The sequence below is a fragment of the Delphinapterus leucas genome, chromosome 3 (genome assembly GCF_059928025.1).
Source record: "Delphinapterus leucas isolate spDelLeu-1000000601 "Yukka" chromosome 3, BTC_Dleu_Yukka2, whole genome shotgun sequence".
NCBI lineage: Eukaryota > Metazoa > Chordata > Mammalia > Artiodactyla > Monodontidae > Delphinapterus > Delphinapterus leucas.
The window spans coordinates 2,234,671-2,262,138 of NC_143131.1; the positions used below are offsets into that span (position 1 = coordinate 2,234,671).

The 27,468-nt window shown below is 54.4% G+C and overlaps 1 long non-coding RNA gene across 2 annotated transcripts; it reads left to right on the forward strand.

Annotated features, from left to right (window-relative positions):
- The first annotated feature begins 234 nt into the window (after positions 1-234).
- LOC115802638 (uncharacterized) lies at positions 235-20,213 on the forward strand. 2 transcript variants are annotated; one of them, XR_004023143.2, is made up of 3 exons: positions 235-943; positions 18,581-18,975; positions 19,589-20,213. It is a non-coding gene; the product is annotated as an uncharacterized LOC115802638 (long non-coding RNA). The 2 variants fall into 2 exon arrangements; XR_004023145.2 differs by lacking the exon at positions 235-943 and adding an exon at positions 15,142-15,959.
- Positions 20,214-27,468: the final 7,255 nt, after the last annotated feature.

Genomic DNA, 27,468 nt, shown 5'->3' on the forward strand with positions numbered 1-27,468 from the left:
CCTGAGGGCGTCCGCGCTGAGAGAGCGTCGGGCCAGCCCTGCCCTGAGCGGCCCCTCCCTCCAGCCCGAGGGCCTGCTTCTCCGGGAGAAAAGGCCCCGCCCCGTGGCCATCAGGCGGTCACGTGGGCCCCATGGCCGCGCCGGGCCAGGTTGGCTGTTTGTGTTCCCATGCGCATGCGCACCCCTCCCCCCGGAACTTCCGGCTGCCGCCTTCCGCGCAGTTGTCGCCGTCCTGCAGGGAGGCGCCGCGCGAGTCCTCTTTCGCTGGCGGTTCCGTGGTAAAGGTGCCGGACGCTTGGCAGACAGACCAGGACCAGAGTCTCACGCGTGTCACGGAACTCACACCTCACCCTCCAATTTGTACAAAGGGAACCAGATGGACCACGAACAGCCCACGGAGGGGGGGGTGTCTCTGGGTGTGGCATGTCGTGCCCCCTCTTCTCCACGGGAGCCCAGCTGGGTGACGGGACGTGCCCACAGGCCCCTGGCGTTCCCTCTGCTTCGCTCTGAGTGCTCGCCTGGGGAGGGGTTGCATGTGCTAAACCTGCATCGAATCCTGTCTTTATGACTTGCAGAGTGTCGGTCCCGCCCAGAGGGCCGAGAGCCGGGCCGCAGCCACTCCGCCCCAGAGCACCCGGAGAGGCCCCCGGAGCGGAGGGAGGACCTGGGGACGATGAGAACCCTGACCTCGCACCACATCCAGCGGGGACGCGTGGGAGAGGCAGGGGTGCCCAGGTCTCAGCAGGGGCCGGGGGCGATGGGCGTGTGTCCCCTTCCTCCCGAGGGGCCGCCCCCAGCAGAGGGACCCGCCCTCCTCTCCTCTTCGGTGCTTTACTTCCCTCCCTCTCGGCTTCCAGGGCTCTCAGAGCAGGAGCTGTCTCCCCGATGTCCCTGTGCCCACCGAGCGCCCTACACACACTAGGGACCGACACACGCCGGCGGGGTGAGTGGTGAGCCGTCAGGGCAGGGGACGCAGGAGGTCCGAGCGTCGTACAAACTGCGGGCACGGCAGGCTTGGGGGAGCAGGCTCGCCGGTCTGCCGGCCTTTCTGCAGGAGCCGGAGCCTGGGAGGGCTGGCCTGCCTCACCTGGGCAGGTGACGTCGCCCACCGCTGGGCCACGTGAGGCAGGAGTGCGCCCCGTCTCCTCGGAGACACAGGGACGCCACACTGGGACTCTGGGTGGGTGAGGGGGCTCCTGAGCAAACCGTTCACCTCCTGAGCTCTAATGAACCGGGGGAGAAACGGGGGCCCAAAGGAGATCAAAGGTTGAGACAGATGGTCTGGGCAGCGGCTACATCAAACAGCCTGTCAGCTTTGTCCACTGTTCAGCCCACGTGGGCCAGGGACTCGAGTTTTGCCTTAATTGACTTAACATGGTGTCATGGAGATGCTGACAAAGAGTGAGTTCCTGGCCAGAGCTTAAACTTAAGAGCGGATTTCCAAGGAGGCCTGTGTTCTCCCCTCCGGGGACTCTGGGCAGAGAAAAACAGGAAGGGAGGCCAAGGGCCTTTAACGCGGTTGGTTTCTGCCCTCCTGGACCACCAGAGTCACGAGATGAGATGCAACACCGACAGGTCCATTTTAAAGGATCTTGTGTGCTTTCCGGAGTGACGGGGGTCTCATCCGGAACCAACGACTAATTCTCAAGTAGGTCGGTGTGATGAACACTTACAACTAACCTTTTATGCATTTTAACACGTAGCTTGTCTTTTTAACAGACTTTTAGTGAATACTCATGCACGGGAGGCCCTGAACTGAAGATTCTAGAAAAGGCCCAACGGGGAGAAGGGCTTGTACTAGGAAGTAGCGTAGCCTAGAGCGGACCTTTAGACAGCATCTCGCTGGGCGTTGGGCAGACTCTTCTCAGAGCAAAGGGAACTTCTTCCCTTAGAACAGTGAGGACAGACGTCCTCCTGTCCTTCTGGGCACGAAGCTGTGTCATGACTGCAGAGGCGGGGAGGGCATGGTGGCCTCCTTCCAAAGTGTTTCGCAAGCCTCCTCTCAAGATTAGACCCTGGGCCGCTGGTCGGGTTTCAAATCCTAACTGGAAACAGATTTGCTTTCTCTGCTTTGATGAAGTTCTGCTGTTTTGTGGGGCTTTGAAGCTTATTTTTTTGTCCTTAAATTGCATTAATTATTTTTGAAGTTTATACTTTTGTTCACGAAGTCTCTGTGAAGGGCATAACATGCGTGTAGATTCAAATAATTCAAAGGGATGTGTCTGATAGTTACTTTTAATTGGTAGCAGGGGACGGCATCCAACTTACTACAAACCTACATGCTATGGTTGAGAGCTAATTAAACTTCCCCTTGAAGCTGGAATTCAAAGCCTCACTCGTGGCCTGACGTGGTATTATCGGGGGAGAATGTTTGTTTCATAATTTGAAACAAGAACCAGGATCTTGTATGAGGCCCAGTATTACTTCCATATGAGGGGGCTGGACGGAAGGACAGAGCTGGACCCCTGAGTAGTGCCTCTGCCCTGGGGGCACTGGCCCCTGCACTGGGGGCTGCCCTGCCCTGGGCCCAGGGTGCAGCCGCCTGGTGAGGCTGGGAAGCCATGAACATGTCTGTGTGCCATGTCCACGCGGCGACCGTGAAAGCAGGGGCCCAGGGGATGGGGTGCGTCCATGGTGCAGCCTCTGAGCAGAAACTGAAGGCCTGTGGGACCCGGCCCAGAGAGCTCCTATCCTGGGGGCAGGACAAGTGGGTTGGGCTGGAGGAAGCTGGGGAGGGCGGGCAATGACCTGGGGCTGCAGGCGTTTTGGGGACTCTAGCTCCTACCGGGAGGGAGGAGGGTGGGCACAGGGGGCTTCTTAGGGGGTGGCTGGGCCTGGCTCCCCATGGAGGATACACTATGGGGGGCATAAGAGCAAGACCTGCCAGGAGGCTGTGGCCAGTGCCCAGGGCGGCTGTATGGGGACAGGGGGGCGAGTGCCTGGGTCCTGGGTGGGTTGGCAGGAGAGCTGAGAGCGTCTGCTCATGGCTGGGTGGAGTGTGAGGGGGCTGCCAGGAGAATCCTGGGGTTTCATCTGGAGCCCCTAGAGGAGGGGCTGCCGCTTCCTGAGAGCAGGGGAGATATGGGGGACACGTAATGAACGTGCTGGAGGGGCACCCAGAGTGGATGTCATGGAAATGCACATCTGGGGTCCCAGGGGAAGGAGCCAAGGGCATCACGTGACCACCAGAAGGACACACCCATGCGTCCCAGTACAGAGACCTAGGCGCTTGAACTCTGAGGCTGGGGACCAGGAGGAAAGGTCAGTGAGGTGAAGGGAACTGAGAAGAGGTGTCCAGCAAACCCAGGAGGCCTGGCACAGCCCTGTCAGCCCACCCAGGTTTTCAGATCAGTGATGTATTTGGACGTTTCCTATCACCTCTTAAAGTTCAATTTGCTCTACGTTTTCTCATTCATTTTTCTTGCTTCTGCCTTTATTCAGATTGATAGCAAATGCTCACTCGACCAGAGGAGGGTTTAGTGGCTCTCAGAACCCCTGGTCTCCACGTCCTGGTCCCTCATCTGTTGAAACTACCGGGAGTTCTTGTTCTGGGTTCGTACATACGTGTGTCCATGTTTCTTTTCTTTGGTCTTAGTTTTTTCTTAAGACAACAACAAACTTTATAAAGTTATAGTTTTAATCTTTCTTGTTTTCTTCTCACATCTCTTGCAGCTTTTCTGGGTTTGTTTCTTTATATTTTGAGGTTTCCTCCAAAAATGTTTTCATTGTGGGTTTTGTTGGCAAATCTTTTGAGACCTTGTAAGAATAGCTTTATTATGCCCTCAAAATAGTTTGTTCTTTCAACTGTTGTGTACCTACTATTTCTACTTTCTTCTTTTTTCAGGCTATTTTTTTCTTTTTCCTATTGCTAATGTCTTCCTTTATTTTTAAAGCATATTTGTCATACTTATTTGAGATAATCTGTCCTAACACTTCTGCTTCAGATGTTATAAGCTCCCTGGTTTGTGGCTCTTTCTTTGTGATTTTTAAACTTCTTGGGTGTTTAGATTTCTTGACTCAGAGCTCACTTCCCCCTAGAAGTGAATTAACTGATCTTTGGAGGAAAATACATCATCCAAGACCTCTGTTTCCATTCGTGGTATCCACAACACCCTCAAACTTTCCAACCATACCAAGGACCAAGTGGCCAAAAACCTTGGGACAAAAAGACAATGTAAACAGTATCGAATGTGAACAGATGCTGGACTTACCAGATGTGGATTTTAAATTAACTGTTTTTAACCCTTCCCTGCCAGTTTTAAACAATTAAATTAACTATTAATATATAAACAGAAATATGACAGGATGAGCAGTTTCACAGGAGAACTGAAATCGTTTTTTTAATCAATGGAAATACTAGAGCTAAATCTACATTAATTGAAATTAAGTACCTGAAAGGTGGATTTAGTGATGGGTTAGAGCACAGAATAGAAGTCAGTGAGCTGGCAGAGAGGTCGGCAGAAAATATCAAAAGGAGCATAAAAACACCTGAGATTTAGTGAAAAGCTACAACATGCATGGATGGGAATCCCAGAAGGAGAAGAGAGAGAACGAGGGGCAGGAACTATTTGAAGAAATGCTGGTCAAGAAATTCCCAAGGCAATGGAAGACATCAAACCACATATTTGTGAAAATCTACAAACATGAAGCAAAATGGACACAAGGAAAGCACACCTGGGCACATCATAGTCCAACTGTCAAAAATGTAAATAAAGGGAAAATTGTAAACAGGGTTACAGACAGCTGACTTGTTCACAAAATGATGGAAGCTGGGAGACAATTGAAGGGTATATTTAAAATCCTGGGGAAATAACAGCTCACCTAGAATTCTCTATCCAGTTAAAATGCTTTTTGAGAGTAAATCTGAAGTTAAGATATACTAAAATGAACAAAAATTGAGAGAATTTGCCAATAGCAATTTTCACTAAAATACGTGTTAAAGGAAAATTTTCAGGCAGAAGGGAAATCTTGTTTTTTTAAAGAAAGATAATAGAGCAAATTGTGGAAAACAATAGAAAGGGTACATATGTGGGGAAACCCAGATATTGTATTGCTGCTGACTGACTGCAGCAATACAGTATCTCGTAGAATTTAAATAAATGTAAAATTAGGATACAGAAAGAAAAAAAAAAAAGCTAGGATAGGTAAATGGGATTCAAGAGTTGAAGTGTGGTTGCTTTGTCCAGGAGGCTGAGTGCTAACTCTAATATATCAAGGATGCATGGGGGAAATCATTAAAAGAAAAATAGAAATCGTATTTAGGGGAAATAATAGGAAATATTTAGATATTAGTCAAACTGTGTCAGAGAAAGATTTAAAAGGGACAGAGGGGACCACTACAAAGCAAACTGTAATATGGTAACTTTGACACAAATGTACCATTAGTTACACCAAAAATAATTATTATTTCGTTAAATCATTAAAATACATTAATCCTCTAACTGAAGACAAAGATTGTCAGGCTGGATTACAAAAAACAAAACAAAACAAACAATTGTTCCTCCAAGTAACACATGTAAATGTGAGTACCTCAGCCTGAAAGGATGGGGAAAGGTACACCACACAAACAGACAAAAATCAGCGGAAATATTGAAGATTTGAAAATCATGATAAACAAATCTGACCTGGTTGACATGCACAGAGCCCTGCATCTAATCGATGACTGCAGTATATACTTCTTTTTCCAAGTGCACAAGGAACATTTACCAAAACTGATGACCTTTTGCATCCCTCAACGACTTTTGAAGTGTTCAAAACATACAATACTCTATGACCACATTGAAATTAACCTAGAAATCAGTAACCAAAAGGTACAAAGTGAGGAAATCCCAAATGTTTGAAAATAACATGATAAAAGTTCTAAATGATCCATTAGTCAGAGAGAAGTCCCAATGGAAATTAGGAGATATTTTGAATTGGATGATGATAAAAATATGAAGTATAAAAACTTGTGTGGGGCTTCCCTGGTGGCGCAGTGGTTGGGAGTCCACCTGCCGATGCAGGGGACACAGGTTCATGCCCCGGTCCAGGAAGATCCCACATGCTGCGGAGCGGCTGGGCCCGTGAGCCATGGCCACTGAGCCTGCGCGTCCGGAGCCTGTGCTCTGCAACGGGAGAGGCCACAGCAGTGAGAGGCCCACGTACCGCAAAAAAAAAACCCAAAACAAACAAAAAACTTGTGTGGCATAGTTAAAGCTATACTGAAAGGAAAATGTACAACTTTGGGGAATTTCCTGGCCATCCAGTGGTTAGGACTCAGTGCTTTCATTGCCGTGGTCCCAGGTTTGATCCCTAGTCTGGGAACTAAGATCCCACAAGCTGCAGCCAAAAAAAAAAAAAAAAAGAAAAGAAAATGTATAGCTTTCAATTGCATATATTAGGCAAAATGCTGAATATCAAAGAAATAAGTACTTTACTCAAGAATTCGAGAAAATATTGCCAAAATCTCGGCTTCCCTGTGCACCGAGGCCGAACAGAAATACGGAGACAGGGATGTTGGAGGAAGAGAGAGATGGCTTTACTTTTCTGCTAGGCAGAAGGGAAGACACAGCTGGCTAGCGCCTCAAGAACTGGGCACCCCCCCCTTTGAGAATCAGAGAGGATTTTATATGTGGGGCTCTCGCAGTCCGGGGTATAGGGTGAGGATAAAATTAGTGAAGGTCTTGCATTCCTCCTTTCCTTTGCATTATTTCAAAACAGTCATAGCTGGCATCAGGCCGCCTGGTAATTGGGGTCCAGCAGTCTGGTAATTGCATACGTTTGCCTCTGGTTTATCGGCGGTGACCTCGTTTCTGAAATGCAAATACTATAGGGGGTGATTTGTTATGAGGGGCGTATAGAATGTAAGTTCTGGACATAATAAGGTTAGGGAGTGAGAGGCAGGGGGTGTAACTCACACGGAGTCAGGGGTGATGGGTGCCGAATGTAAATTACATAGTGTCAGGGAGTGAGGTTAGCTTTGTAAAGTACAAATCTAGTTACTACAAATCAGTGACGGTTAAAGTAAAACAAGGAGTGATTAACTCTTTCAGGCCAGGCTGTGTTTCTTCTCTAGCTGGTTTGCGATTCCCTTTGTTTTCCTTGCTGTCAGGGAAGAAGAAAGAAAACTCTCACTTCTATTTACATTGCAACAAAAAATTAAACAATAACACTCAATTAGAAAGAATACAGCAATGATAAAATCAGTAATTAATGAAATATAAATCATACAGGAGAAAAGAAATCAGTAGCCAAAGATTGTTTGCTTGAAATAGAATAATTAAAATGATAAACTCCTAGAAAGTTTAATCAAGAGGAAGATAGGGAGGCACAATTAACAGTGTCAAAGATGAGAATGGAGACATCACTAAGGATCCCACAGATATTGACTCACGAAAGGACATGCTGAACAATTTATGCCAATAATCTTGACAATGTAGATAAATTGAACAAATTCTGAAAAATGCAACTTGCCGAAACTAATACAAGAAAAAAATTTAAGTCTAAATAGTCCTACTGGGGCTTCCCTGGTGGTGCAGTGGTTAAGAATCCGCCTGCCAATGCAGGCGACATGGGTACAAGCCCTGGTCCGGGAAGATCCCACATGCCGCAGAGCAATGAACCCCGTGAGCCACAACTACTGAGCTTGTGCTGTCGAGCCCGAGAGCCACAACTACTGAGCCTGAGTGCCACACTACTGAGCCCATGCACCACAGCTACTGAAGCCCACATGCCTGGAGCCCGTGCTCCACAAGAGAAGCCACCACAATGAGAAGCCTGCGCACTGCAGCCAAGAGTAGCCCCCGCTTGCCACAGCTAGAGAAAGCCCACATGCAGTTATGAAGACCCAACGCAGCCAAAAATAAATTAATTTTTAAAAAAACACCATAAATAGTCCTACTAAAAACATTCCCACAAAAACTCCAGATCCAGTTGGCTTCACCAGTAAATTCTTCCAAATGCTGTGGAAGAAATGACATCAGTCTTACACAAACTCTTCTAGGGAAGAGAAAAAAAAGAGGTGATACTTCACAACTTGATTTAAGAGAACAAAATGACCTCATTATTCATATCTGACCACAAGGTCATTGCAAGAAAGAAACATTACAGCAATCTCTGACATGAGCATGGACACAAACGTGCTTTAAAAATTAGCAAGTCACAGTCAACTGTGTATGCAGATATACACCATAGCCAATTGAGGTATAATCTGAATATGCAAGAATGGTAAAACATTAAAAAAGAAATCAATATAAATCGTATGCAGTCAAACAAGAAATGCTACAACATGGTTGAACCTTGAGGACATTGTGCTGAGGGAAATAAGCCAGTCACAAAGAGACAAATACTGTGTGATCCCACTTATACGAGGTACCTAGAGTCATCAATTCAGAGAAATGCAAAGTAGGTGGTGGGTGCCAGGAACCGAGTGGGGGAGGGGCTTATTGTGTAATGGGTACAGCGGTTCAGTTTTGCAAGATGAAAAGAGTTACGGAGCTGGATGGTGGTGATGGTTACACAACAGTCTGAATATATTTAATACCACTGAACATACACTTAAAATCATTAACGTGGTACATTTTATGTTATGTGTATTTTACTAAAATTTTTTCATTTTTTATTGTTTTGGCCACGCCATGTGGAATGCAGAATCTTAATTCCCCGACCAGGGATGGAACCCACGTCCCCTCCGCAGTGGCAGTGCGGAGCCTTAACCACTGGACCGCCAGGGAAGTCCCAACTTTTTTTTAATTGGAAAAAGTAATAAGGGGAAATAGCTATGGAAAGAGAGTAAATTTTTAAAAATCAGAATTGATTATTGTCAAAATCAATTTAAACCTCTGTCAGATGGAAAACTTTATAGAAAAATATACTTTACCAAACGGAACTTGAAGACATATAAACTTTAAATAGACCACTTTCCATGGAAAAAAATAGTGGAATTTGTCAAAGACCTACCTCTGAAAAAAGCACCAGACCTGCCCTTTAAGCTGTTTTAGAGCATAGAATAGGAATAGACAATTCTAGATTCTTTTTACAAATTGCATATAACATCAAAGTCTGGAATGCATCAAAAATAAAACAGGCCAATCTTGCATCATGAATGTTGATGCAAAAGCCTTTTTAACATCTTAGCTAACAGAATCCAGCAACACATTAGGACCAAATGGGGCTATGATGATCAGATATTAGAAGACCTGCAAATATCATAATATGTTTTCCATAGATGCTGAAAAGCCAGCTGACATATTTCAAGGATAACTTGTCTCTTTTGTAAAAAGGGGGGGCAGACTTTTGTTTTCTTGTATAATATTTCTTGTATGTAAATTAAAAGAAGAAAACCTCTGGAAGCATGCACGAAAAAGAATTACAGCTGATTACCTCTTGAAGGAATGGAACAGGGAAAGTTAGCAGGGGGGATAATTTTCACTCTCTACCTTTCTATATATTTATTAAACCATATGGATATATTATTCAGAACTGTTAACTAAATAATAAGTCAATTTATGTCAACTGTGTAGACAAGAAAGCAACGAAAGGGAAGATTATCAACTAAACACCGATAAATTCAAGAACCTAAGTAAAACAAACATTTCTGGGAAAATAAAGAATGCCAAAATTAGTGTGAGAAGAAACCGAAAATGTGATAGTCCAATACCCACTGGAGAATTAGGGCTGCAATCAGAGACTTAGGGCCACCAAGGCCACAGCCCCCACCACGTCAGATGCACTTTCTTACCCTCTTCTATGGGACACGCAGCAGAGGAGCTGGTGCACTTCTCCAAGACCAGGAGCAATAAGGGTGACCTCCACCCCCACCGCGTTTCAAAAGAGCTTTGTAGGTTCCTGACTCCAAAGTAACGCAGTTAGGAGTAGATGGATGATTGGATCATCTACAGACAATGCACAGGATCAATCGGCAAACAGTCTGACCTAACCCAGGAGAAAGTCAATACTATAGTGTATCCTCTACCAGCAGCAGCCAGGTTTAATAGGAACAGACTCTCCAGAGCTGTGAAATGGGAAGAGGAGCTGTTCTTGCCGCTACTGACTCCGAGACACGGCGTGGCAATAAGGCAGGGGGCTGGTTTGCAAGGACAGGCAGGGAGAGCCGAAGTGCAGCCCCACACGTGGGACCAGCTCTATGCCAGATATCCACGGAGAAAGGATGCCCGGTCCAGTCAGAGGTGTGAACACTGGCTACTACCTGTGTCATCCCTGCCTCACACCATATGCAAAAAGGGGGAGCTGGAATAAAGCTCCAAAAGTGAAATCATAATCCTTGAAGCTAACAGAGGAAAATGTAAGACTGTCTTCACAACGCAAAAACCACAAACCGTAAGGTGAAAACCTGCTGGGTTTGCCTGCATCAAAGTTAGATGCGTGTGTTCCGTGGAGGGTATTGTAGGCAACACTGTGGATGAGCAACAGGCGGAGGGGAGCCGTTTCCATCGTCAGAAACCTGCCAGGGTCTCTGCCCTGAAGAACCCACCAGAGCTCCTGCCCACCACCAGGCAAGGGGGAGCCAGGACTGGGGCAGAGGAGGTGGGTGGGCGATGCACAGAGGGGCACTCAGGTGAGTGAGCAGCCTCACCTGTAACGGGGAGTGGGGGCAGGCAAGGGCAAGCAGCAGACTGTCACTTCACGCCCACCAGATGGGGGGAGAAGGCGGGGTGCTGGGAAGCACCGCCCGGCGGGGGGACCGGCATTGCGGGCATCTGGAGAGCAATGGAGAAGAACCTGGGTGATGGGCACTTACCCTGCCCCTGGGGCACCATCGGGGGATGCAGGCAGAGGGCCAGGGAGACGGGCTCGCCTATCACTGCCACCTTCTCTGGGGAGGAGGATGGTGGTGGCCACCGGCTGAAGGTGAGGTGGTGCCTAGCCCGCCCCCAGAGGCAGTGAGCAGGGCAGCCCTTCACCTCTGCGCACGTGGCAACCACTTGGCCTGCTTTTAAGACATGCGGCACCCAGGCTGCACCCCAGATGCCATCAGTCACAGTCTCTGGGGCTGGTACCAGACACAATTTGTTCTGAAACCCCAGGCTATTCCAGACGCAGCAGGTTTGAGAATCAGCAAACCGGCTGTGTGGATAATAGCGTAAATCTGGACGTAGCTTTAAAACAGTGTTAAGTTTAAAACATCAACAATTATGAGTAATATCATTGCGAATATCAATTATGCCACTAAAATCAGCTCGGGAAGCACCCTGTGTGTTCGCACGGTTCATACACAAACAAGGACATACCCAGTCGCATTGGGGGGCTACATGGAACTCGCTGGAGGAACAGGGCAGGGCATAAAGCAACGTAGCTGGACCAGAAGTGACCCACTGGAACAGCGCACGTTCCAGAAGTGAGAGGTTTGATGAACTCTGCACCCAAGCTCCAAAAGTAAGCGAGAGTCAGAAGTGGAACCATAAAGGATTAGAATAAAATACGGATGGGTATTTTTACATAGTGTAATCAACATGTCGGTTTGGGCATAAGACATGAAGAAGAGATCAGTGTTATTTTCAGTGTTAAAACCATTTTAGAAAGCTCCGTCTCTTCACACCCGACCTGAAATGCTGTCTCAATCAACAGTAACTTCCTGAAATCCTGGAATCCACTGCCGGCTTCACACCCCTGCCACGCGGAGTTTCATATATTTTAACATCTCTTAGGGAAAGTCACTCCTCCTTACTCTGTCTTTTTAGGACTTCCCTGGCTATTATTGGATTCTTTTCTCCAGATAAACTTAAGAATTATTTTGTTACAAGTTTCCAACGACGACCATTGGGATTCACTTTACAGGCCAATTTGAAGGATGTTCACTGAACACTGGGGACAACAAGTGTCCCACCTTCTCACGTGGCCTCTGGTGTGTTTGCTTTACCCTTTGTCTTACTGAACATTTCATAAAGCTGGTACCACGTGCTGTTGAAGCCCGAATGAATGAACTGGATCCTTCCTGCACATCACCACACACAGGTGCGGGGATGCCACACCACAGCCTCTGGGGCAGTTCCTGTGGCAGCCCCCGTAGCCCGGCCCGCACCTTCAGCAAACAGCCACTCGTCACACTGGGAGGCGGTCAGGGCCACCACGTCTGCTCGAGACCCTGTCTTTGTCCACGAGGCGCCTGCGACAGGGCAGGAGGGGACACCGTGCTCTCAGGCAGGTTGTCCTGGGGACCTGAGTGCTGGTGAGAGAGTCAGGCTCAGAAACGAGGAGCCCACGTCCGCTCACGGGAAGCACATGACTCCTCCCAAATCAAGTCGCATTTGCAGACAGTTGCTGGGATGGGGTGTAGCCGTCGGATCGGTGGTGAGGGCCCAGTAGGGTGTGGACCCGCACCGTCCGGCTGGTCCACAGGGACCCGCGGGGTGGCTCCTGGAGACCTGCATTCCTTTCGTGCATTTGCTTTTCTTATTTTCATGCATTTATCAACATATCAGTTGTTCCTTCCCTACAGCGAGGACGACGAGAGCAGTTCTCAAGGCGCCGTCCTCTCTGCCCTGGATGGCCGTCAGCCGGGAAGTCGCAGGCTCTGTGGCCCGCATGGCAAACATCTGCTTTGTCCTTGTGGGCGCTGCCTTTTGAAACGGGAATAAGTAAAAGTTGTTCTGGTTCACTTGAGATGCTTTCTTTTCCTCTCGACTTTGGTAGGAATTGTTTCTTCCTGCTGCCATCGAGCTCTAAAAGATGCCGTCAGAGGGAAACGTCAGCCCGCTCCCCGTGAAAGCCACAGCGGCATGAAGCGGGCAGAGAGGGGGGATCAGGCCAGAATGTGTCTGTAAAAACAGCCTAGTCTGAACGTTTTCAAATAAAGGATTCAATTGTGCTCCTGTATTCCTCTTGTGCCATCTTGGCTGGAGGGCCTCGTTAAAACTTTCCTGGAAAACAATGCGTTCCTCCTCTCCGGAGAACTTTGGACACCCCAGCGGCTCATAAAGGGCCCTCTGTGGGGCTGAGCCTGCGGAGGCGATGGGAGATGGGCCTGGGGGGGCACACCTGTCTCCCCCCCGCCCCAGCAGCTTCCACACCCCTCAGACCCTCAGGGGTGGGCTGTGGGCGGCCATGGACCCTCGGCCGTGAGGTGAGGCGAGGCCACAACAGTGAAATGGACCCGAGCACCCGAGTCGCGTGGCCTGGACAAACGCACCGCTGCCCATAAGGGAAGTCTTCTCAATAAACGGTGTCCAGTCGACCGAGTATCTGCATGGGAGGGGAACACGGACCTTGACCCACGCTTCACATCAAAAACGAAAATAAGTTTGAAATGGATCTGAAAGGACACAGGAAAATAGCCTCATGACCCGGGGGCAGATTTCTCAAACCGGGCAGAGACAGCATGACTCAGAAGAAAAGAGGGAGGAACGGGGCAGTATGAAAGTTGAGAACGTCTGTGCATCCAAGACTCCAGGGAGGGAAGGCCAGCCCCAGCCCGGGAGACTCCGGGACACGCCGGTCTGACGCGGGCGGCTGGAGCCCGTCAGGAGGGAGCTCACTCCGGACACGAAGGCACATCCAGGGGCTTTTCCAGGCGACAGCAAGGGGCTCCGTGTCCCATTAAGCCGGGAGACACAGCTCAGACCACAGCAGCAGACTCTGCGGAGGCCGGGTGGGTGGTGGAGCCCGAGGGGCAGGGATGGGGGCCGCGGGAGGGGAGAGTCGGGCCTCCCGCCGAGGCTGCACCCGCAGCCGGTGAGTTCAGGGCCTGGCCATCCCGGGACGGAAGCTGCACCGACCAGAAGCCAGAGCGGAGACCAGCCGCCTCCTGGGCGGGGGGGGGGGGGGGGGGGGGGTGCAGGTGGGGGTCGCAGCCCTCGGCGAAGGCAGGGACGGGGAGCGGGCACCACTTCTGTCTCGGGTCAATCAAGCTGCACGTGGGAGCCGCCCTCCGGAACGTTTACCCGCGTCGAACAGGAGAAACAGACGCACACTGCTTGCCGGTCCTGCCCCGAGCACCTTCACTCCCGAGGAAACCACGCGTGTGTCTGGGGGCGGAGCCCTCCGCCCGCCCCCCCCCCCCCCCCGCACCCGAGTGAGTGGGCTGTTCCTGGCCCTGAGCTCTTCGCTCGGGTGAAAAGGGATTGGGAGATAAAAACACACGGTGAAGACGTTCTCAGGGGCACTCAACCACCCGTTTCCAGATTGGGGCTCCCAGGGCCACGGGCAGCCGAGCAATGCCGCCTGCTGTGTCTGGGCAGCCGCGTCCCCTGCCGGAGCCTCGGCCGCGGTGTCTCCCGTGCAGAAAGAAGCAGCGTCTCACCCTGAAAATGGCTCAGTCCACACTGACGCTCGCCATACACTCTGTCTCTGTCTCTCTGTATCCCTCTCTGTCTCTGTCTCTCTGTCTCTGTCTCTCTGTATCTCTCTGTCTCTGTCTCTTTGTATCTCTGTCTCTGTCTCTCTGTATCTCTCTCTGTCTCTGTCTCTCTCAGCCTGGGCAGGGCTGAGTCTGCTCTGGGCGCTGCCATGAGGGTGTGGGTGAGAATGGGAATGAAATTCAGCAGGAAGAATCCATGATTCCCTGAAACTCCTCAGAGGAACTTGTGGTCCCTGGGAAGAGGTGGCATCAGGCATCCATGCACATTTCCCAAGGTCACCTCTGCGCCCATCTGAATATACGTGCATCTGAATGCTGAATGCAACGGGCAGAACCCACAAAGACCTCTGCGTTCTAATCCCCAGACCCGGGAGCAGATACGTTAGGCTATGTGGCAAAGGGGGATTAAGCTCTGACCAGCTGGCCTCGAGGTGGGGATGTGATCCTGGGTCATCGGGGTGGCCCGGTGCAGTCACAGGGGTCCTTCCGGGGCAGTCACAGGGGTCCTTCCGGGGCGGGGGGAGACGGAGAGTCAGAGGGTGCACTCAGTTGCGTTGCCGGCTCTGAGATGGGGAGGGCTGTGAGCCCAGGGCCACGAGGGGCCTCAAGAAGCTGGGAGGGGCGGGAATGGAGTCCCCCAGTAGCCCTGGGGGTCCGGCCCCCTGCACACCTGGAGCGGAGCCCAGTGAGACCTGCTTTACTTGTGGCCTCCGGAGCGGTGGGGCAAGAGATGTGACATTCATACCTGGTCACCAAGGGCTCGGCCACACAATCCATCAGGATGGGGACCTGGAGGGGGTGGGGGAGGGGGGCAGGGGGAGGGGAGGCCACGGGGGAGGGGACAGAGCTGAGCCTTCCTCCTCCCTCAGGATCCTTTCCCTGGTACCTTCCCCAGGGGCCCCTCCTGCCAGGCCGCAGCCCAGTTCCCAGGGAAGGTCAGGGTCTTGGTCTTCAGGCGCAGACCGGCCCACGGGCAAGGGGTCGAAACAAGCAGCTGCCCTACTGATTCCACGCACTCTGTCCTCCTGCGGCCCCTATTGTCTCACACACACGTCCACTTTGTGTCCAAAATGTTCTGCAGTTGCCATAGACACGGAGCCTGTGGTGGCTGGTGCGGGAAGCTGCCCTTCGGGGCTGCCCTGCCTGGTGTCCCCCGTGACCCCTTGCCTGCCCTGTTCTCCTGGGGGATGTCAGACGGCCCGACAGTGTTCCTGGGCGGGGCGGCAGTTTCCCACAGGGCCGCAGTGGGTGGGAAGGGCAGGGCTGCACGGTGATGCCCACTCCAGGCTGGAACTCTTGCTTATCTTCCAGAACCTTCTGTTTATCCCCTTCTCTCTCTCAGCTCCAGCTGATGCAGCTGGAGGGCGGGGTGGGGCGTGTCCCCATGAGGGCAGGGGGCAGAGGGCACGTGGGATACTAAAGGGGACGCAGACAAACCACGTGCCCACGTGTTCACACAGCCAAATGTGCAGACAGCCCGCGTTCCCCAACTGATGCTCGGGTAAGCCGGGTGTGGCCCCCCTGCAGCGGGATCCCCCAGCCGTAAAGAGGGACGGGCTCTGGTGAAACCCCGTCATGGATGAACCTCGAAAACATCGTGGAAGAAGCCAGACACACATTCCACGAATGTGAAATGTCTGGAACAGGCACATCACAGAGGCAGGAAGTGAGTGGGTCAGCGCTGCAGGGGCTGGGGGAGGGGGTGGGGAGTGGCGGGGCTTCTGTTCGGGATGGTGAACATGCTGTAAACTTGGATCCAGTTGATGGCTGTGCAGTGCAGTGACGATACTGAAGCCACTGGAATATACACTTGAGTTGGATGAGTGGTGTGACTTGTGAAAAAAATTAATGTAAGATTTTTCGGTAGATTTTAAAAGATCAAAACAGTATATGCTCAGTGTAGAAAAAATTTTAAATATAGAAAGCTACGAAGAAGGACATTAAAACTACACCTAGGGCTTCCCTGGTGGCACAGTGGTTGAGAGTCCGCCTGCCGACGCAGGGGACGCGGGTTCGTGCCCCGGTCCAGGAAGATCCCACGTGTCACGGAGCGGCTGGGCCCGTGAGCCATGGCCGCTGAGCCTGCGCGTCCGGAGCCTGTGCTCCGCAACAGGAGAGGCCACAACAGTGAGAGGCCTGCGTACCACAAAAAAAAAAACCAAAACAACCACACCTACACCTTTCAGTGTAGGTACCACGTGTTTTCTGGTTTTACGTCTGACTTACTCATGTAAAATTATGAGTGTCTCCTGTGTCAACAGAAAGTTTCTCCGACGGCATTTTTACGTCTGCGTGGGCATCCGTGCTCCGGTCACCAGGCTCCACCAGCTCGTCCCCGCTCGTCCCCCCCCAGGCCTTCGCTGCTGTCAGGACAGCCGTGAAGAACGTCTCTGGGCAACAATCCTTCTGTTCAGTGGTTCCTTAGAAATAATGTCTAGAAGTAAAATTACTGAATGAAAGAAAATGGACTGTATTTTAAAGACCTTTGAAGAAAAAAGGGAGTAAGTGTCCCCAGGCTGTGGGCTCCTTCGGGCTCTAGTGTGATCGACGGCATCTCAGTGAACCTGGTGGATTCTGGCCTGAGTAACGCTGACGTCTCTGACTGTCATTTGGCCACAGCAGACAGCGAGCTGGCCGTTTTCTGTGGAACGACCTTACTGAGGTTAGAACAACAGCAGGGGTTAATGCTCTTTCCTCGCAGACAGCATCTGGCCGCTGGCTCCTGGGATCTGCCTGCTTCTCCAGCCCCTGGCAAGGGCGTTTCCAGGGCCCCAGTGGGGCGCTGCAGGGAGCCAGGGCCGCCAGCTTGCCCGCGGCCAGCAGGGATGGCCCCACAGCACCCCCTGAGCAGGGCCACGCAGACGCCCCTCCAGGGGCTCCCGTGCGTCTCACCTAGACCTTCCCGGCCTGGGGGAGTGCGTTATCATCCTGAGATGGCCCGGAACTCACCCGGGGGGCCACCCGGGGTCCGAAGCCAGCTGCACCCCCTTCTGCCCCCAGGGCCCCGGGATCATTTCCCTTCTCGGGCCTGGTCTCAGAGAAAGCTCCAGGGCTAGTGGGGGAGGCAGGGAGCCTGGGGCGCCAAGGCCTCCCCAGCAGGGCTGGGCGTGGGGTGGGGACCTCCTCCTCTGCACCCAGGGCAGTCACAGCGACGCCTCCCCGACGTGCGTCTGGGTATTGCACCTGCTTTAGGCCAACAGTGCAACCCAGCAAAGGAAACCCTGCCGTGGGCATGACCCCTCCGTCCAGAGCTCGGTGTGCAGAAGCCCACCTGGGGTGGTCTCCGGGGCCTCTGTGCTGGGCCCACCAGGTGGGTGTCCCTTCCGCGCCCTGGTCTAGTTGTTGAGGAGAAGCCAGGCCACACGTGGTTGGCCCCCAGCCACCTGGGCCTGAGCTGTCGGGGAGCACGTCTGTTCCCTACCACTGTTAGGAGTTCACTCTTGCTTTTGAAATTCAGGGGGAGGCCGTGACCTTTGGCTCTGATGTGCAAAGGGTCAGATGGCAGACGTGGGTGTCTGGGGAGGGGACGTGTAGCGGCTCCCTCTGTTCCTTTTTTTTTTTTTTTTTTTTGCGGTACGCGGGCCTCTCACTGTTGTGGCCTCTCCCGTTGTGGAGCACAGGCTCCGGACGCGCAGGCTCAGCGGCCATGGCGCACGGGCCCAGCCGCTCCGTGGCATGTGCGATCTTCCCGGACCGGGTCACGAACCCGCGGACCCTGCATCGGCAGGCGGACTCCCAACCACTGCGCCACCAGGGAAGCCCTCCGTCTGTTCTTAAGGCCTGGAAGGCTTGGTGATGTTGTGCACAGCTGTGTGTGCACACGTACTTGTGTGTGTCTGCATGGGCACCACGGGCATGTGTGTGCCGTGCATAGACCTGTGTGTGTGCGTGTGTGCATGGGTGGGGGCAGGCGCTGAGCCAGCCTTGGGTCCCCCCCGGCTTCTTGCCCCTCGAGCCCTGTCGGCTGCTGCCCTGCTCTCCTGGCACCTGCAGGAGGGACAGAGGACGGACCAATGACACTTCACGGGGTGAAGGGCGCGCTGGGGGGTGCAGTGTGGCTGCAGGGGAGGGGCCGGGTCTCCAGCAGGGAGGGAGGAGTGACAGGCGGAGGGAACTGCTGAGATGGCCTTGTCCACAGGTTGGCCCCTGGCCTGGGGGTCCCTGTCCTCTGCTCAGGCCCCTGGTCTCCCCTCCACACCACATACCTGTTGCCCTCTCAGCACGTGTGCAGCTGAGGGAAGTTTGGGGTAAAGGAACGAAAGAATAACATCTTTTCTTCCCCTTCAGCTTTGCTTGGGTCTGGGCCATTGGTGTCTTTAAAGCCAGAGAGAAGCTCTGTTTCTCTTTCTCTTCACTGAAGGAAGAGCACCCACTTTTCCCAGCATGGCTTGTGTGGCTGATTTACAGAACCACCTGGAAAGAGAAAGGTCTGTCCGTGGGCTGTCCCTGCAGAGCCCCCGTCCCCCTCCAGGCTGTGGAGGCAGCACGGGGGCTGGGGGTCCAGGGTCCAGCCCCCGACGGTCAGAGAACCAGCCCAGCGCTCGGGGTGCGGTCGCCGGAACGGAGGGTGGCGCCCAGAGCCCAGCCGCTGGGCTCGATGTCTGCCTGGTTCTGGTGAGACACCGGCCTAACCATCATGGCCCTGCATCGGCTTTCATCCTGGACATCGGCGGAGGATCTTGGTACTTATTCTTGTTATACCTTTAAAGCCAAATGAATAAACCTGTACCCACCCAGGCCACACAAACTCGGGTCCCATGCACTGGTCTAAAGGAAACAAAGTTCTCAAAGCATCTCCTTGGCCTCTCTTTCTGGAATTGCCCCTGCCCCTTGGCCCTCCCTAGTGGAGGCTGCCCTGCCTGGAGCTGCAGGGCTAGTCGGTTACCTTAGGAGCAAAGTCAACTGCCTGAGCGCTGGCTAACCAGCTAACCAGTCCTCTGAGCGAGACTGCCCTGCATGGGATCCTTGCCCACCTCAACCCCACACACAGTCCCCGGAACGAACGCTCCCGGGCTAGAGGGGGCCGCACTCTGCCACACTTCAAGCCTTCTCCTCACACTTGCAATGTTTAAAAGCTTCCCCCCCCATCTATTAAAAAACATGTGTTTATTGTAGAAAAGGAAAAGTCCAGAACTGAAACAAAAGTCTCCCACCCCCAACAGAAGTAACTTCTGCTAACAATTTAATGTGTGTCTTTCCAGAGGTTCCCCACGCAAATGCAGACGGAATGATTTTTGTACAAATAGGATTGTGGCAAAAATATGTTCTGAGACCGGCTGTGTTTTCTCTCAACAGCGAGCCCTGGACATTCTTCCTCACGAGTTGGTGCAGATTCTGACCGTTTTAAGGGCTGCGTGGTGTCCTACCCGGTGGTGTGGTCACTGTGCTTCTTCCCTTTGGCGAGCATTAGGGCGTTTCCAACTATTTCATCTATTAAAAGCAGGGCTGCGATGAGGACACACACGTGCACATGCACACACGTGTGCACCCCCCAGGTGTGTCTGTAGGAAGAGGTCCCGTGGGCGGTGCCCCTGCTTCTCTGCGGAATCCTGGGCCTGACGAGGCCACCACGTTCCGGCTCAAACACCCCCCCGGATGAGCCCGCCTGCTGGGAGAAGGGGTCGCCAAGCCCTGAGGCCCCTTCCTTCTCTGTCACGTGTGTCCAGTGCCCGCCCAAGACTCGAGGCCTCATCACCGAGATCAACAGAACCCCCTGCCCCAACCTGAATCAACCTGATACGTCCAGGTTGCCCCCGTGGAGTCACGTGGGAATGCCTCCCCTTCTAAGCTGGACTTGGAAGATCCTCGGGGGCCCCCTTGGACCAGAGTATTGCCCCGCACCCCCCTAGGCGTTTAGAATGCTCAATTCATAAAGTTTCTATTGACCACGTGATATGAATAGGATGCCGTGTCCTGCCCGGTTCATACATTGAAGCCCTAACCCCTCCGTGAAGGTGTCTGGAGGTGACTCAGGGGAGGTGAGCCCGTGAGAGTGGGGCCTCCTCGGGGGTCAGTGTCCTTGTGGGGCCTCCGCTCTGTTCTCTGCCCATGAGGCCACGGCGAGAAGGCGGCGTCTGCACCCGAGAGGCCTCACCGGAACCTGACCCTGCTGGCACCCGGTCTCGGGCCTCCAGCCTCCAGAACCGTGAGAAATAAGACCCCCGCCACCAGCCTGTAGGTTTCTGTTAGGGCGGCCTGAAGGGATTAAGACACACAGCCTCTCAAGATTCTATATCCACCCGCAGGGGGAAGGACTCTGGACTTCACCTGTGACGCAGGTGCAGGTGGTTCGCCCTGAAAGGTTCGCTGGCTCTGTTCGCTCGCCCATTCACTCGTTCACCCACCCAGTGGATGATTTCTGAGCACCTGTCCTGTCTGGGCAGTCGTGCAAACACTCAGATTCCCAGGCTCCATGGGACTTAGAGTGGCCGGAAGGTGTGTCCAGGCAGTAAACAAACACACAAGGAGGAGGGGGCTTCCTGGGGACCAAGGACGTGCCAGCCACGTGGAGGAGGTGGGGAGGGGCACCCCAGCTCCGGGGCCGCACGTGCAGAGGCGCCGAGGCGGGACCGTGCTGGCACACGTCCTACAGGCAATGAGGCCGCTGTTGCCGAAGCAGAGGGGGCGAGGACACTGTGAGGGGCGTCCGGTCAGAGGGGAGCGGGGAGGTCTTGTGGGTCCTGAGCTGGGAAGTGGCCTTGCCGCCCCACTGGTTAAGGAGTCCCTACGCCTGGAGGGCTGGGCGGCAGCAGCAGGGACATGGGAGAAGGTGGCTGCCCCGCCCGGGACAGGGTCCAGGAGGCCGGGGCCACAGCTGCCATGGGCTGTGAGGAGGGGCTGGACGGCACGTGGGCACCGCAGGCGGAGCACACGGGCCACCACAGGTGTGAGAGGCAGTAACAGCTGGAAGTTTCTGTCGACTTGGGTGGATGCGAGGGGAGAGCTGGGGGAACAGGAGTTGGGCTGGGACCCTCTGAGAGTGTCGTCCCCCCAGACAGCCAGGTTGTGGGGGGTGCAGGCTTTCGCTCTCCTCCCTGTGGTCACATGTCGGGGCCTGGGGGATGCTCCTCAACCGGGTGCCGTGGATGCCATGAGGACACCGCCCGAAATGGGCCCGGCCCGTCTGGGCAGGTCTCTGAGCCTCAGAGGGGTCAGAGCCACCCCTTCAAAGCAAATCCTTTACCTGCTGCGTGCCCTCGGCAAACTCAGAACAGGAACCGTGCAGTGATGCTGAAAAAGCAAAGTTGGGCAGAGCGAGGGCGCCGGCTCAAGCTTGAGGGAGAAGGTGGCTTAAAGCTGGGAGACTCGGGGGCCCCTCTGGCTGCCTGGGGGAGGGCGGCCCCCCGACACTCCCCCAGACACAGCCCTGCCGGGACGAGGGTGACACCCGGGGCTCCATCTCCCCCAGGGGGCAAGCCACGCCCACGCCGGGCCCCGCACAGGTGGGCAGGCGTCTTGGGTGCCAGACAAGCCCAGCGTCCCGCCTGCTGACGGCTGCCTTGCCTTATCCTCACCACCCATGTTTGGCTGGAGAGGCCATGATTATCCCCATTACAGGGGTGACAAGGTGGAGGGACCGCCCAGCATCACGGGGCCACGCAGAGCCCTGACCCCAGAGCCTCCCTCCCACTCGCTTGGCTACACACAGGCAGGCACCCCGGGGCCTTGAGAAACAGTGTACGGGGCCCCCACCGACCACCGACTCAAGACTCCTGGGAATCTGGGGGGCTCACCGGACAGGATGAGAGAGGCGGTGCCCCTGCCCCCGCCCGGCTGAGGAGGGAGCAGGTGCACAGTGGCCTCAGAACAGGGGTCGCAGCAGCATGAGAATCCCCTGCCCTGGGCCGTCCCCGGGCTGCATGTTCTCCCACCTCCTGTATGTAGACACCACTCAGGGAGGCGCTCGGGAGACTGGAGGCCTCGCCCTAGGTGCCCCCCATGCCCTACCCTGGCCAAGCTGCACTGGGGAGACAAGAGACCCTCTGTGACCATCAGGCAACAGGAGCCCCGGAACATTCCGTATCTCCCCGTGCTCCTGGTCACTGGGGTCTCTCCCTGTGCTGAGTCACAGGCCTGCCCCCCATGATCACCCAACTGCCCAGCAGGACACCAGACACCCAGATGGCCGGGCCCCCTGCGGCAGGGGCTTCCCCGACTCCCTCTGGCCACTGGGTGGCTGGGTGTCACGGGGCTCGGCGGGTGCGTGGGGCCCGGGGCCCGGCCTCTGTGTCCGCCCAGCCAGCTCCAGGCCCTGCGTGGCCTCCGGCCGTGGGGACTTGCTTACCGTGGCCGGGGGCAGGGGCAGCGGGGGAGGCGGGAGAGAGAAGGCTCTGTGTCGACCCTTCCGATCGCCGAACGGAAAGCAGGTCGTGCCCGGCGCCCCCCACTCAGTGGCCTCCCACAGCCCCCCAGGCTCCTGGCCGCCTCCAGCTTGGGCCTGGCCCGGGGTCTCTCTACTCTCTCTCCCGCCCCTGCTCCCTGACCCGCGTCTCAGCGCTCAGATGTGCACCCAGCTTCCCCGGAGTAGGGGGCCGACAGGAGGGGCCTGGCCCCGGGTTGGCCCTGAAGGTCGGGGGGCGGGTCGAGCTGCTTCCCAGCTCCCTGGGCGATTTACGGGACTGAGCTGAGTGGATGCCCAGTGCGGGGATGGTCTTTCATCCTCCCCCCTCCCCACCCATCCGCTGCTCGCAGTAGCACGCGGAGCAGCCAGTTATCACTCCGTTTCCCATGTCTGCGGGCGCGACCCTGCCCCAGGCAGTCAGGGGTCAGCACGTGAGGACTGAGCCCCCTTTTTAGGGGAGGAGAGAAGCCCAGCAGCCCAGGGTGCCCCCCGTGGGGAGCCCTTGATGGAGGTCCCATCGCTGGGCTCCACGCCGAGGCCTGGGATGAGAGGCCGGGTGAGGCAAAGGGAAGCACAGCTGGGAGGGGCTCTTGTGCCTGTTCTCAGCCCCACAAAACGTGTGGGCTCTTCTGAGTCCTCATCGAGGCCGGAAGGAGGGACTTGGGGAGCAGAGACAGACTTGGAGGCTGGGGCCCACTGGCAGCAAGGAGAAAGAGCCCCGAGGGGCCTGGGGACATTGGGAGGGAAGGCCCCGGATGGAGCCACCTGTGCTTGCCTGAGGGCATCGAGCCAGGTGACCCGTGGCAGAGGGAGGCCCTCCGGCAGCAGGGACTCAGTGTTTAAGGTGCGTCCCAGCTTGGGATGTCTAGGACCCCGGGAAACCCAGGAAAGCAGAGGTCAGTCCGGCTCAACAGCGCAGCACCGCTCGTAGGCCCTACTGTGTGCCCTGAGCGTGACAGGGCCCGCCCTCGGGGGCGACGTAATTCTAAGTTCCCGGGGGCTGGCTGGGGCTCCGAGGTGCTGAGGACGGACTGGACACAGGGGACTGAGTCGCGTCGAGGCCCCCAGCTTCCCCAGTATCCGCCAGCTGCCGGTCGCAGGCTACACGTCCCCCGCCCAGCCCTGCTCTGAGGGGTTCTAGGACTGGTGGCCAAGGGCACCCTTGTCTGGCGCCAGGGTCCCCACCCCCAGCCCGGCGAGAGAATCCTGGCTTTGGGCTCAAGGCCCTTGTGGTGCCGATGAAGGCGATGATCCCCTGTTAACAGCTGGCCCAGCACGGGCCCACCTCCTCGCCTGCATCCTGGCTGTTCCACCAGGAACTCACCCGCAGGGCAAGCACTGGGTGGGCACGGGGCGGAGGTCAGAGTTCAGCCCCCAGAGTTAGCCAGAACGATGGAATTTGTGGTTATTTCCTAACAGTCTTGCGCAAGCAGGAAGCAACTGGAAAGAGGTGGTGACAGCTTCAAACCCGTTTCAGTTTCTTGGTTGATTCCAAGTTTTGGAGGCTTGCGGTCGCGCTGGCCCTGCCTCTGCTGCTGGCCTGGAGGAGAGACGGGGCTGGCGGGGCAAGTGGCCGAGGTCCCTGCGGGAACTAGAGCCAGGATCCCACTGAGGGGTCAAGGCAGCGACAGCAGAGTGCTAAACCAAGCGTGTGGCCCAGGAATCGGGGACTAAGTGCAGAGGGTGGGGGGCCCTGGAAAACACCAAGGGCGCCTGTTCCCACGTGCGTGTTTGTGAGCACGCGTGTGAACGTGTGTGTGTGTTTGTACAGGTGTGTGCACATACGTGTGTGCATGTGAGCACCTGGGGGGAGGAGGGAGGAGGGCCCGCCCCACAATCCCCTTCTGCCTTCCGGCCCCGAGCTCACCCGGACCTTCAGGGGGACATGGTGAGGGCCTCCGCATGGGGCCCTGCAGGACCCGCCCCCCCCCGCCCCCCCAGCCAGTCTCCTGAAGAAAGGCGATGTGGGCCCCTATGTGGCTTATTGAGTGCACGCAGGGCACTGGCCAGCAGGCGGGCCTGGGGCCCGGGAAACCGACTTGACGGCACGGAAGCAGGTGGCATCCTGACCAAAGGGCCGTGAGGAGGCCCCTGGAGCAGGCTGACGGGAGGCTATGTGTGGAACCCCTTTCACCAGGGCAGCTGGTCCAGCCCCATCGAGAGGCAGCCTGAGCTGAGGCTACCCAGCTCCTGCCAGCGGCTCCCAGGGCGTGGGCTGACTGGACCCCCAGAGCCGGGAAGGGCGACTCAGACAACAAGCAGGGCTGTGGCCGCCTGGCCAGGCTGCGTCCTGCTTGGCCACAACCCCACAGCCCTCAGGGAGAAAAAGCATGCATCCCCACTCCTCGGAACTGGCCTGGGGAGCTTCACCCTGGAGTCACGTGACCTGGGCCCCTCGGTAGCTGGCCAGGGACATCAGGCGTCCAGGCAGGCGGCAGGGCTTCCTTCCTTCGAGGAAACCGGGGGTGGGCCTGGGCCCATGGAGGAGAGAGGTGGTGACTGGGGAGTGCGCAGAAGACCCTCACTTCTATGTCTCCTCTGATGGGGGCCTTTTGGGAGCCGGGGGTCCTGGGGCTCCTCCCACCAGGGTCTCCCTCTCTGGCCGGACGTCCTGAGCTCAGGTCATGGGTCCACTCTGAGCCAGCTCTACCGCCGGAACTGCAGGAGACGCTCTTTCCCTCGGGACAGCCCGGCCCTGTGGCGCTCCTGCTGGCTGGAGCTGTGGGCACACATGCAGGATGACACGATGCCTGTCACTCAGGCACCCCAGCCCCGGGCTCGCCCTTGCCCTGCAGCACATACTCGGCCGGGCCTCTGGTGCTATGAGTCGGTTTCTAGAAGCAGGTGAGCCTGAAAGGGCGACCCCACTGCCCTCCCATCCTGCCGAGGCCGCCAGTTCGGGGGAGAGGAGAGCCAACGGCCCGGTGGGCCCTGCTGGACCTCCAGGTGCTCCAGTGGTGGACAACGGGCATGGGGACACCACTGGGTGGCCACTGTCCACACCAGCTGTAAAGCAGCCAGCTCCAATGGGCAAAGACTCTCCAAGGATAAACACTGTTCAATTAAATAAGAAGAGAAAATGTAGGTTTTTTTTTTTTGTTACTACATAGAAATGTTTAACTTCTGTAAATCAGAAAAAAAAATACAAAAACCAAGTCTAATGTGGCACATATATACAATGGAATATTACTCAGCCATAGAAAGAAATGAAATTGAGCTATTTGTAATGAGGTAGATGGACCTAGAGTCTGTCATACAGAGTGAAGTAAGTCAGAAAGAGAAAAATAAATATGCTAACACGTATATATGGAATCTAAAAAAAAAAAAAAAGGTTCCAAAGAACCTAGGGGCAGGAGAGGAATAAAGATGCAGACATAGAGAATAGACTTGAGGACTCTGAGAGGGGGAAGGGTAAGCTGGGATGAAGTGAGAGAGTGGCATGGACACATATACACTACCAAACGTAAGGTAGATAGCTAGTGGGAAGCAGCCGCATAGCACAGGGAGATCAGCTCGGTGCTTTGCGACCACCTAGAGGGGTGGGATAGGGAGGGTGGGAGGGAAATGCAAGAGGGATGAGACAGGGGGATATACGTATATGTATAGCTGATTCTCTTTGTTATAAAGCAGAAACTAACTCACCATTGTAAAGCAATTCGATTCCAATAAAGATGTTAAAAAACAAACAAACATAAAAACCAAGTCTAAGAGCAAACTGGGTGAATGTTTGCAACAAAATGATGGGGCAAACATATCCTTCACATACAAAAAGCTCTTACCCATCAATAAAAATAATACCATAATAGCAATAGAAATGTAACGGTAGACATTAATACAGAGGCCAACCTTGATCACAGCCAAAGAAAGAAATATTGAAACAAAAATAAAACTTCGTTTTCCAGTTTATCATGGTTTTGGAATGTGATGGGCTTGCCTATAGGTTGCCGATGGAAGTGTAAACTGGTGAGGGCTTTTGAAAAGCAATGTGCCTCTAGACATCACAAGTAAGAGCGGTTCCATACCTCTGCCAGGCAGTTCAGGGGACAGTTAGAACAGAGACAATGATTTGTGACAGAGGCCAGGTGTGACGGCGTCACCTGTAATCATGACAGGAGGGAACCGGTGATACATGTCCTATGGTTGTGCCATGGAGCGTCAGGTAGAAATGTGAATTGTGCTTTTTAAAGACTATTCAGGTGTACAAGAAAGTGACCATGAAACAGTTTTCGGTAAAATGAGCAGAAACAAACCCTGGATAATGAAGAGGTTATCTCAGGGAGGTGGCATGGGGGACGGTTTTATTTCCTTCTTCATATTTAATTTCTACATTTTCTAAATTATCTGTAATGATCAGCCAGAACTTTTATAATGAGAAAAGGTAAGGAACTTTTCTTTTTACAAAAAACCAATTCTCATAAAAGTGGATAATGTATATTGGGATTATTATGAAGCTTTTCGATCCACACAGGCAGATCTCAAAAACCGCAGGTGTTGCTGCCAATGTGCTGGCCCTTGGGCACTGCCGGGACCCTGGGTGGCTCTGGGCCCCTGCTCCTGCCTGGCTCCCCGGGGGACCGGCCATCCCACATTGGAAAACCCTTCACCCTCCCCTTCACGGCCACCTGGCTTGAATGGAAATACCCATCTCTGCCCAGCTCTGCTGATTCAAATGCACTGGGTATCCGCGATGGGAAGCGTACCTCCATGTGGTCCTCTCCTCTCCCTCGAGTTACATGTGTCATCCTTTCTGGAGGAAAACATTCAGTGTGGCTCTATTTGCAATAACTTGAGTCAGTCCCACTCGGCGGTGACAACAGAGGAGATCGGAGGTCTG